Here is a 12,439-nt window from a genome sequence, read left to right on the forward strand (position 1 = left end):
ATCCCAAAATGATGGCCTAGTCACCTCCTAGTTTTCCCGTTGCTCTCACATGTTCCCTTCCATATTTCCTTCTCTGAAATACACATGAGCCTCAGCTACCAACACTTCAAGGAATCAATGATTCTTGACAGTCATATGTTCATGAGTTGAAAGGTTACCTATCTTAACTTTATTTAAGCCATCCTAAATTGAACTATTCATGTCTGGTTAAAAAGTAAATTAGGCTGGGTGTGGTGGCTCACACCTGTAATTCCCAGCACTTTGGGAGGCCGAGGCGGGCCAATCATCTGAGGTCAGGAGTTCGAGACCAGCCTGGCCAGCATGGCAAAACCCCATCTCTACAAAATATACAAAAATTATCTGGGTGTGGCGGCATATGCCTGTAATCCCAGCTACTCAGGAGGGTGAGGCAAGAGAATCGCTTATACCTGGGAGGCAGAAGTTGCAGTGAGCCGTGCCACTACACTCTAGCCTGGGGGATAGAGTGAGACTCTCAAAAAAAAAAAAAAAAAAAAAAAAAAAAAAGGAGCATAATATAAAGTTTCTTGGCTAACTCCAGGCTTTTCCTTATTGGCACTACTCAGATATTCTCAGGGCCTCTGAAACGCACCTGAAGATCTGCTACTTCTGCATCAATGGTGCCATATTGGGACAGCACTTTTTGCTTGCTATTGTTTTTCTGTTTTATTCCTTACAGACAGACTATTGCCTTATGTTGCCATCTGTGTACCCTTCTAATTGGCTGATTTGATCCTGTTGAGAAAACTATAAATGGTAGTTTCCCACACTGTTCATAAAGTTTTCCTTAAACCATCTATGGCACTTGAATGTTTATGAGTTCTACATCAGGTTCTTATAAAGACAGTTCTACTCCTGCTCTCTCTCTTGAGGGTTCCATTGCCATAGTACATCTGCTTCTGTTTGAGCATCTCCCTGATTCTTTCCCAAGTGATTAGCTCTACAATTGTAGCTTCCAAGTGGAACATAACAGTATGCCAGGCTTGGCCAGGCGTGGTGGCTCACGCCTGTAATCCCAACACTTTGGGAGGCCAAGGGGGAGGAGGGAGGGGGGCGCAGATCACCTGAGGTCAGGAGTTCGAGACCAGCTTGGCAAACATGGCGAAACCCCATCTCTACTAAAAACACAAAAATTGGCCGGGCATGGTGGTGGATGCCTGTAATCCCAGCTACTCAAGAGGCTGAGGCAAGATAACTGCTTGAACCAGGGAGGTGGAGGTTGTAGTGATCGCACCACTGCATGAGTGAAACTCCATCTCAAAAAAAAAAAAAAGTATGCCAAGTATGCCAGGCTCCTTTATATGATGGTTACAACACTAACTGTTGCTTTGTATTATGGTGACAACCACCACTCTAGAATTTGGCAAGATGTTACATATCTTCATCCTCATAAAATCAGTATTAGGTAGATACAAATATCATTTCCTTTTTTGTGGGGGGGTGGGAGACAGAGTCTTTGCAACCTTCCCCCTCCGCCCCCCGCCCCGCCCCGGGTTTCAAGTGATTTTCATACTTCAGCCTCCTGAGTAGCTGGGACTACAGGAACCCACCATCACACTCAGCTGATTTTTGTATTTTTAGTAGAGACGGGTTTCCACCATGTTGGCCAGGCTGGTCTCAAACTCCTGACCTCAGGTGATCTACCCACCTCAGCCTCCCAAAGGGTTGGGATTACAGGCGTGAGCCACCATGCCTGGCCTCATTTCCATTTTAGAGGTAAGAAAAGGAGGTGAAACTCTACAAGATAAGATATGTCCAATGTTACCTAGCTAAGTAAGTAACAAACCCAGAACTTGGCCCCAGGTCTTTCACTATAAGTCAATGCTTTTGGTATCTACAATGCTATCCCCATTGAACTGACCTAATCTCTTAGAAATTCAAATTCCTGAGGCAAGGAAAGCATTATCCCAGTTTATCTTTTCCAGCCAGGCTACACCATCCACAAGGATGCTGGACTATCTGTGAACTGCCTGCACCAGGGTCAGGGGGCACACCTAATCCAATCCCTCGGAGTGATACAACATACAACATAGCCAAATCCCAAAGGGCTGCCAGTGGGCATCTCTAGTCCATACCTATACCCATGTGCCCCTAGTTCCTGACAACCAGAAGGGTTAAGAGAATGCCTGGCATAATCAGGCCCAATCCCCAAAGTTCAATGAATGGAACTGGGAAAAAGAAGTTCCGCAGTTTGGACAAAAGTTTTTTTATCCAGTTTCACAGCACCCCCTGCAAATTTCTCTTCGAGCTCTACTCAGTATTCAACATTTTGTATTCAAATGTTAGGTACCTATTGTTTACCAGCACTGTATTTAGCAAGGTATGAATCCAATAAAATTTTGTCGATCCAGTTCCCTAAACCGTCTCTTCAGAGGTTTTGGTGAAAAAAAATTCACAGTAACTGTTTGTTCCTTTAAAGGCTACCATCCCTTGTGAGGTTTGAAACGAAGGGAAAGCTATGCCTGGATCTTTCTTTTTTGTTGTTGTTGTTTTTTGTTTTTTTTTTTTTTTTTTGAAATGGAGTCTCTGTGTTCAGGCTAGAGTGCTGTGGCACAATCTCAGCTCATTGCAACCTCCGCCTCCCAGGTTCCAGCAATTCTCCTGCTCAGCTTCTCAAGCAGCTGGGATTATAGACGCGCACCACCATGCCTGGCTAATTTTTCTATTTTTAGTAGAGACAGGATTTCATCATGTTGGCCAGACTGGTCACGAACTCCTGACCTCAACTGATCTGCCCACCTTGGCCTCCCAAAGAGCTGGAATTATAGGTGTGAGCCACCGCACCCAACCCTTAGTCATTTTCTAATCCTGTTTTTCTATGGCTGATGCCCAGAATCTTCTCTAATAATATGTCTTTTGGCAAATATTAGTTTTCTTTAAAAAATATAAAATAGGCCGGGAGTGGTGGCTCACACTTCTAATCCCAGCACTTTGGGAAACCGAGGCAGGTGGATCACTTGAGGTCAGGAGTTCGAGACCAACTTGTCCAACATGGCGAAACCCTGTCTCTACTAAAAACAAAAAAAAATCAGCCGGGTGTGGTGGCATGCGCCTGTAGTCCCAGCTACTCGGGAGGCTGAGGCACGAGAATCGCTTGAACCCAGGAGGCAGAGGTTGCGGTGAGCCAAACTGTGCCACTGTGCCCCAGCCTGGGTGACAGAGCGAGAACCCGTCTCAAAAAAAAAAAAAATTGAATGAAAATATTTTATTAATATTTAATATTTAATCTATCTTTACATATTTATATATTGTTTTAATATATTTTAATGTTTTATGTTACAAATTCATATAAATTTACATATTATATAAATATTTTTATGTAAATTAATATTTCATACTAATTACATGAATAAGACTATCTTGGATGTGTTAAACTAAATGCATTATAAAATTATATAAACATACAATGGAGTATTATTCAGCCACTAAAAGGAATGAAGTATGACACATGCTACAAGATGGATAAACCTTGAAAACATTATGCTAAGTAAAGTATTGTTTAACTCTGCTTATATGTGGTAGCGAGAATAAGCAAATTTCATTGACAAAAGGTAGAACAGTAGTTACCAGGGGCCAGGAAGGGAAAATGGGGAGTTGCTGTTTAATGGGTACAAAGTTTCTGTTTGAAATGAAAAATTTCTAAAAACAGTGGTCACGGTTACAAAACAATATGAATGTACTTAATGCAACTGAACTGCACACTTCAAAAATGTGGTTAAGATGGTTTTATGGGATATACATTTTACCACAATTTGAAAGTACACTAGTGGCTCACACAATATTTCTCTTGGATAACATTAGACACACAGGGTTCAGGTTCCACAATGACAGATACTGAGGATTAAGAACGGCTATAAAAGTCACCTCAAATTCTCAGTATACAGGACATAAACACTGCTAGCAAATGAGTTCATGGTTTCTTGAAGTACTTCTAATGAATACTACCCAATTTAACCCCAAAAGGAGAAAAGTGTGGGGTTAAATTGGGTTGCTAATAAATGGCTTGCTATCATCAAGCTTAAAATATGGACCTTATTTTTTCCTACTAAAGAATGGCTCTGAAGAGTACAAGAATACTTTGTGCAATCTCACAGCTGTTTCCATAAACTATTCCACAAGTGCTTTTCAACAGGCATCTTCAAAATACTCTTCACAAAAACAATCAGCTTTGTGCTAAGAGTACTTTTCTCTATAAAAGACACACAATTTTACAAAAGTAATATCATACACAGAGAAGCAAGAAAGTGGATGTTCTTTTGATTTCTAGTATTCGGTCCTCTTAATTTACCAACTTTTCTGAATCTTGGCCTTCCTAGCCTCCTAACTTAGGAGATAAATAGTTTTGACTCATATTTCTTAAGGCAAATGAAATAGTTTTGAGCCTCTGAACACAAAAGGAAAAAAATGTAACAAATTATTTCCAGTTAGTGTATATGATTTTTAAAAAAAGTCTTTAGAAAAAAGATTCCAAATGCATCAAGCATATTTCCTAAAATTCAAATGTATAATAAAGTATAACTTAGAGGAATTACAGTGAAACAGGAGAGGAAAGAAAATACAATGGAAGTCCACTGGCTTTACAAGAACTAAGGAAATCTGATTTCAGGAAGCCAAAGGAGAGATGGCATCATAGGCATCCATGTATTTAAATATCTGAGGAAGGCCTATGAGGCTATTAACTGACACAGAAGAAAAACACTAATAGAGCTTACTATGTGCCAGGTACTGTTGTGGGGGCTTACTACTTATTAGCTCATTTAATCCACACAAACCCTCCATGGAGTAGACACTGTCATTATCAACCCTCTTTTACAGAAGAGAAAACTAAAGCAGAGAGGTTAAATAGCTTGGCCCAAGGTCATACAGCTAGCAAATGGTAAAGCTGGAAAACAAATCCAGGCACTCCAGCTCCAGAGGCAACTATACATACTGCCTCTCATAATATTTACAGCAGGTTCAGAATAATGTGTGGTGGGGTTTTAAGTCTCATAAACTAATTACAAACTAGACACTAAGAATACTTAGTGAACTCCCCTCACCCACCTACTGGACAATACTCTAGGGAATTGTCAATAACAGTAACTCACAGGTATGATAAAATTCTCAAACTGAAATAAACATGGGTCAATTTTATTAGGTTGGTGCAAAAGAAACTGCATTTTTTGCGATTACTTTTGGAATATAAAGTAAAAACAAGCTGTTAGAAACAGCAAACCAATTGCCAATCAAAGACCTTTAGTTTTACATGGTGTTCAATAAATACACTGAATGAAGTGACACAGACACAGATCTGTGGTCCATAAATCACAGTGATCACAAGTGCTGGAAACACAGGTAGAATACAGCTATCACGTTTTCACTATAAATTGTACTTAATGTTACCTTATTGAACATTTGCATATTTTTCAAAACACATTGGCTTTCCCTGATATGGTGGCCATCTGGCCCCTCAGATGTATCAACATCCTATAGCCCATCACCTTGGTTGTTCACTTCTATAAAAGATAAGGCACACCGTTTACCATTTTAGACATACAGAAGGTCCACGCTACAATTACCTAAAAGGTCTTCCGAGATTATCACAATCTGGCAAGTTCTCTTCCCCAAACCTACAAAGCTCTATAAAGCTTTAACAATTAACAAAATCTTTGTTACATTAATTACTTTTGTTTTATTTTCATCTTTAATTAAGCTGTAAATTTTTTTTTTTTTTTCCTGAGACGGAGTCTTACTCTGTCACCCAGGCTGGAGTGCAGTGGCACCATCTCAGCTCACTGCAACCTCCACCTCCTGGGTTCAAGCAATTCTCCTGCCTCAGCCTCCCAAGTAGCTGGAATTACAGGCATGCGCCACTATGCCCAGCTAATTTTTGTGTTTTTAGTAGAGACGGGTTTTCACCATGTTGGCCAAGCTGGTCTCGAACTCCTGACCTCGTGACCCGCCCACCTCAGCCTCCCAAAATGCTGGGATGACAGGCGTGAGCCACCACGCCTGGCCTGTAATTTTTATATACAGTAATATTCATCTTTTTCATGTTCAGCTGGGTAAGTTTTGACACAGTTGTGTAACCACTACCACAACCAAAATATAGAAGAGTTCCAACACCCAAAAAATTCCCCATTGCCACACTACAGCCACTCCTCTCCCACCTCTACCTCTTGGCAACTACTGATGTGTTTCCCAGCGTCTGTATGCTTTTGAGTCTAGCTTCTTTCACTTAACATAATGCCTTTAAAGATGCATCCACTTGCTGCATGTATTAGTAGTAGTATATTTTTTAACTGATGAGTAGTATTCCATTGTTATGGATGTATCAGAGTTTGTTTATCCATTCACCAATTAGGGAAATTTGAAAAGCCCACATTTTTCTTAACTGTTAAAAAAAAAAATGCTGCTACAAGCAGTTACATATAGGTTTTTTTTCTGAACCTAAGTTTCTGTTTCACTTAGGTAAATACCCAGGAGTAGGTCATATAGTGTCTGCCTCTAAGAAACTGCTAAATTGTGAGATGACTGCTTGAGACCAGGAGTCTGAGGCCAGCCTTGGCAACACAGCAAGATGGTATCTCTTACAAAAAGGAAAAGCAAACAAAAGTATCAAATAAAAAGGCCCCATAGGATAGCATGGCTCAGATTATACTGCAACCCCCTGTCTAAAATAGTTCATCCCCATCCCTCCTCAGCTGATGCCTCACGTTAGCAGTAGGAGACAGCAGAGGCACAGGGCCCACGCCAACAGAGCCCACCTCCCGCTGTAAGGAGGACTTCACGCAGCCCTGCATCACAATGCCAGCAAGAGAACCTGTGACAGCAGTCTTTCCAGGGAGACAATGGAGGCCAACGCCTCATACTCTGTTCAGCTCAGTTAGCACACAGTGAACCCAGTTATCCATCATCACCCAAACCCTCTCCTACATCCCACTTTCACCACCATGAATGCCCTCTACGTTCCACCAGCCCCAGAACACTCTCCCCCATCCATACCCACTGAAACGTTAAGATCTGCCATGTCTCCAGAAGGGCTGCTCCTTGCCCTAACAGGACTGGCTGCCCAGTGGGCACTCTTCCTCCTGTTGGAACTGAGAATGAGCCTCTGTTTCTCTACAGTCCTGTGTTCTGCATGGCCTGCATGGAGGTGGGGCCACACAGTCTCACCATCCCAATCTGAAGACTGGGAAGTTATCTTCCTAAACCTGCAAAGCTCTATCAAGCTTTAAAAGTTAAAATCTTTGCTACGTCAACCACTTTTGTTTTCATTTTTTATTATGAGTGGAGTCAGGTGGAAGAGCCTGATACTTCCAAGTAAAGGATCTACCTTAAGGCTTCTTTCGGATATCCTTTATCTTCTCATTTTTTAAGGCCTACCAAAAATAATCTGAACCTAAAAAGACACTAAAGCTAACACATATATTGCTAGCTATGGAAAATTAGCAAAAGAAACATTAAGAAATTAAATATATTCATCTTTTAGTCTGTTGTACCACAGACACTGGAGAGATATAACGGTCCCATCACCTCACAAGAAGCATAACTCATTTTGACACAATCTTTAGAATGTAATGGGATGAGGCCTGGTGCCGTGGCTCACGCCTGTAATCCCAGCACTTTGGGAGGCTATGGCAGGCAGACCATCTGAGGTCAGGAGTTCTAGATCAGCCTGGTTAACATGGTGAAATCCCATCTCTACCAAAAAATACAAAAATTAGCCAGGTGTGGTGGAGGGTGCCTGTAATCCCAGCTACCTGGGAGGCTGAGGCAGGAGAATCGCTTGAACCCAGGCGGCGTAAGTTGCAGTGAGCCGAGATCGCGCCACTGCACTCCTGCCTGGGTGACAGAGAGAGACTCCATCTCAAAAAAGAATACAAAACAAACAATACACAGATCTAAAATATTTCCAAAATAAAAAACATTCCTTCCAGTCACAAGCATATGAAGTGCCCATCAAAAATTAAATATAATATTTAACAGAGAAATTCTTTATGCTTCAACTTAATTCAAATGTACAAATTAATTTTTAAAATACAGTATTAGCAATAATTGGCCGGGCATCACCATGTACAGATACAATACATGGCGTGCATCTGTAGGCCCCGCTACTCAGGAGGGTGAGACAGGAGAATTGCTTCAGCTCGGGAGGCAGAGGCTACAGTAAGCCAAGATCACGCCACTGCACTCCAGACTGGGCAAGAGACAGCGAGACTCCATCTCAAAAAAAAAAAAAAAAAAGTATATATATACATATTTAGAACACTATGTGCACACAGAAAACTTGTGTGACTTGTATAGTTATACATCTGACATCATGGCTGGGATATACTAATATTTCAACACAAACACAAATGTGACTATAAAACAAAACTGATTTTCTGCCACGACTTATGGAAACAGAAGAATAGCCACAGGAGGAATGTATTGTAATATTTTCATTTGTACTGTAACCATTTTCAAGGCCAAAATACAACTAATGGAAATTAATGCATATCTAAGCTTCATGTCAATATAAAATTAAAAATGACCTGAGTACAACCTACAGAATGGGAGAAAATTTTTGCAATCTACCCATCTGACAAAGGGCTAATATCCAGAATCTACAAAGAACTTAAACAAATATACAAGAAAAAAATCAAACAACCACATCAAAAAGTGGGCAACGGATATGAACAGACACTTCTCAAAAGAAGACATTTATGCAGCTAGCAGACACATGAAAAAATGCTCATCATCACTAGTCATCAAAAAAATGCAAATCAAAACCACAATGAGATACCATCTCACACCAGTTAGAATGGCGATCATTAAAATATCAAGAAACAACAGGTGCTGGAGAGGATGTGGAGAAAACAGGAACACTTTTACACTGTTGGTGGGACTGTAAACTAGTTCAACCGTCGTGGAAGACAGTGTGGCGATTCCTCAAGGATCTAGAACTAGAAATACCATTTGACCCAGCAATCCCATTACTGGGTATATACCCAAAGGATTATAAATCATGCCACTATAAAGACACATGCACATGTATGTTTATTGCGGCATTATTCACAATAGCAAAGACTTGGAACCAACCCAAATGTCCATCAATGATAGACTGGATTAAGAAAATGTGCCACTTGGCTGGACGCAGTGGCTCACACCTGTAATCCCAGCACTTTGGGAGGCCGAGGCAGGCGGATCATGAGGTCAGGAGATCAAGACCATCCTGGCTAACACGTGAAACCCCGTCTCTACTAAAAATACAAAAAAAAAAAAAAGCCGCAGCTCTGGCTCCAAGCCCACAGCCCACCGCTGGCGGCTGGGCGCTGCCGAGGCCAGGAGCACGCACGATTGGCACCTGCCAGTGCCAAGACTGTGCCGCCCCCACAACGAAGGCGCCAAAGGGGGTCGCCGGGCCTCTGGGCCGCTGCCCTCGCTTTGTCTTCGTTGTTGCAAGCACCGTCCGCTCAGGAGGCGCCCCGCAACCGGTGTGATGAGTGCCAACGAGGACCAGGAGATGGAACTAGAAGCATTACGCTCTATTTATGAAGGAGATGAAAGTTTCCGGGAATTAAGTTCAGTTTCTTTTCAATATAGGATAGGTGAAAATGGTGATCCCAAAGCCTTCTTAATAGAGATTTCCTGGACAGAAACATATCCCCAAACACCTCCAATTCTATCTATGAATGCTTTTTTTTAACAACACCGTATCATCAGCTGTAAAGCAGAGTATATTAGCCAAGTTACAGGAAGCAGTAGAAGCTAATCTTGGAACCGCTATGACCTGTACATTGTTTGAATATGCCAAAGACAATAAAGAGCAGTTCATGGAGAATCACAATCCCATTAATTCCACAACATCGATAAGCAATATCATCTCAATTGAAACTCCTAATACAGCCCCATCAAGTAAGAAAAAAGACAAAAAAGAATAACTTTCAAAAGCCCAGAAGCGTAAGCTGGCAGACAAAACAGATCACAAAGGAGAACTTCCTCGAGGCTGGAATTGGGTTGATGTTGTGAAGCATTTAAGCAAAACTGGCTCTAAGGATGATGAGTAGCACTTGGAATTTGAGACAAGGAAAGAGCATTCTTTAAAAAGTAAAACTGGGTTCAAAATCTTTCATTACCATTTTCTGGTATTGAGGTGGCTCTTTATAAAATAATTTTTGTATGTTTCTTACATTAAAAAGGTTGTAAGTTGAAAGTTCATGAAGAGATCCAGTTGTATTAAATTATTTTCACAAACTTGCCTTAATAAAAGGTGAAAATGTTACAGTTTAGTATATTTTATGAAGCCTCTTGAGCTTTGTAAATGGACAGGCATGTGGAATAAGAATCAGTGTTAATTTATATGATCTTATCCTGGTGGATGTGCTGTCTTTTAAAGGAGTATGAAGCCCTTTTCAAACTATCATCCTGGTGGAGCCGAGTACTCAGTGAACAGTTAGTTACTCCATAGTGCAATCCATATTAATAGGCTTCTTATCTTAAATAAAGTCTTCATCTCTTCTTTTGCTTAATTACTGAACCGTAAATTGCTCCAGAGAAATTTAAATGCTGGTATTTGAACTTTATACATGATACTTTTTCTAGTTTCTTTTAATTTTTGAAAGGTGAACTGCTTCCCTTTAATAAATTAGTATCTATTTATATTTTTTCTCTTGATTTGGGTCAAGATGTGTGATCATGAGTGCTTTGAGTGATAGGTGGAACAGGAGAATATAAAAACAAATCTGCTAAATACACTAGAAAGCATTTTAGTAAGAAATGCTGGCCCTTCCTTAAAACATTTCTCTTGCATATACCAGGATGGGAGTAAAAGATGCCTTAATATTTAATTTTTGTATTGTTGAAGACACTGATTTTAATGAAATCCTACTTTTCTGAAAGAAAAAAAAAAAAATTAGCCAGGCATGGTGGCGGGCGCCTGTAGTCCCAGCTACTTGGGAGGCTGAGGCAGGAGAATGGCATGAACCCAGGAGGCGGAGCTTGCAGCAAGCCTAGTTTGCGCCGCTGCACTCCAGCCTGGGCGACAGAACAAGACTCCGTCTCAAAAAAAAAAAGGTGGGGTGGGGGGGAGAAAATGTGGCACATATACACCATGGAATACTATGCAGCCATAAAAAAGGATGAGTTCATGTCCCTTGTAGGGACATGGATGAAGCTGGAAACCACCATTCTGAGCAAACTATTGCAAGGACAGAAAACCAAACACCGCATGTTCTCACTCATAGGTGGGAATTGAACAATGAGAACACTTGGACACAGGGCGGGGAACATCACACACCAGGGCCTGTCGTGGGGTGGGGAGCTGGGGGAGGGATAGCATTAGGAGAAACACCTAATGTAAATGATGAGTTAATGGGTGCAGCAAACCAACATGGCACATACATACATATGTAACAAACCTGCACGTTGTGCACATGTACCCTAGAACTTAATGTATAATTTAAAAAAATGACCTGAGTAAAAAGTAATTAACACTTAATTAGGGGTGGCATTAAATCTGCAAGTGAGATTTATGGAAATAAAAGGGAAGAGCTCTTAATTTTCATATTCTTATATGAAAATTAATTCATATTACTAAAAGAAAATTAAGGAGGTTATGGCTGATGTCCATCCTGGCAGCATTATACACTGAAGAAAAACCCAGAAAACTGGGATTTGAATCTTGACTCTTTAGTATCTCTGATCCCTTAAATCAAGTCTCATCTTTCATAAACCTGTTTCTTCATCTATAAAATGATGTCAAAGTAATAACTCAATTCGTACAGTTTAATGGTTACATAGTAAAAGAACAAAACACACGAATATGTGGCAGAGGGTCAAACTATGTGAAAAGCTAGTGAAAACGTTTGGAAGAAATTTTCACCAAGTGATAAAGAGCAGTTACAACCTGTTCACTGTTTTGGATCTTTTGTTAACAGCTGAAAAAAACAGAAATATTTTGAGAAAATCGGTAGAGTTGACTTCAAAAGTTTTCATTACGACCTGAAAACATGAAATTTGCAATGGTATACTTTGCTGTACTACAAACCCAAGAAAACATCCATCTCAAAATCACAAGTGAGGACAATGTTAACTTGTTTATTTGATCTCAATGGCACTGCTAATGTAGCACAAGACCAAGAGTCAATTGGACCCATTGTTCAAGACTGCTGAATGTTAACAAGGAGTTAACTGTGGCTTAGAAACTAGTTTCATCATCCTATTTTGGCTCACAGTCCATGAGTCAAAAACAATAAACCAAAAGCTCTAACAACCCAGATTGCCTATCCAGGTTATTCACCAAACTCGGCACTTAATGACTTTTAGCTGGTTCCAAAAATTGATTCTAACATCAAAGGATAAAGATTTATGACCAATGAACATATTCAAATCCTAAAGCAGACCCTGGGGTACAATGGCAGCATTGTTGGGGTAAGTACACTACATACCATTTGGAAGC

At 40.5% G+C, this 12,439-nt stretch overlaps 1 protein-coding gene and 1 pseudogene across 33 annotated transcripts in view; one reads left to right on the top strand and one right to left on the bottom strand.

The window, feature by feature from the left end:
• The window catches only part of SRPK2 (SRSF protein kinase 2), a 288,551-nt gene that overhangs the window by 178,284 nt on the left and 97,828 nt on the right, over positions 1 to 12,439 (bottom strand).
• LOC107971747 (RWD domain-containing protein 4-like) lies at positions 9,463 to 10,130 on the top strand (annotated as a pseudogene).

Source organism: Pan troglodytes, chromosome 6, assembly GCF_028858775.2.
Source record: "Pan troglodytes isolate AG18354 chromosome 6, NHGRI_mPanTro3-v2.0_pri, whole genome shotgun sequence".
In the NCBI taxonomy this organism is placed as follows: Eukaryota; Metazoa; Chordata; class Mammalia; order Primates; family Hominidae; genus Pan; species Pan troglodytes.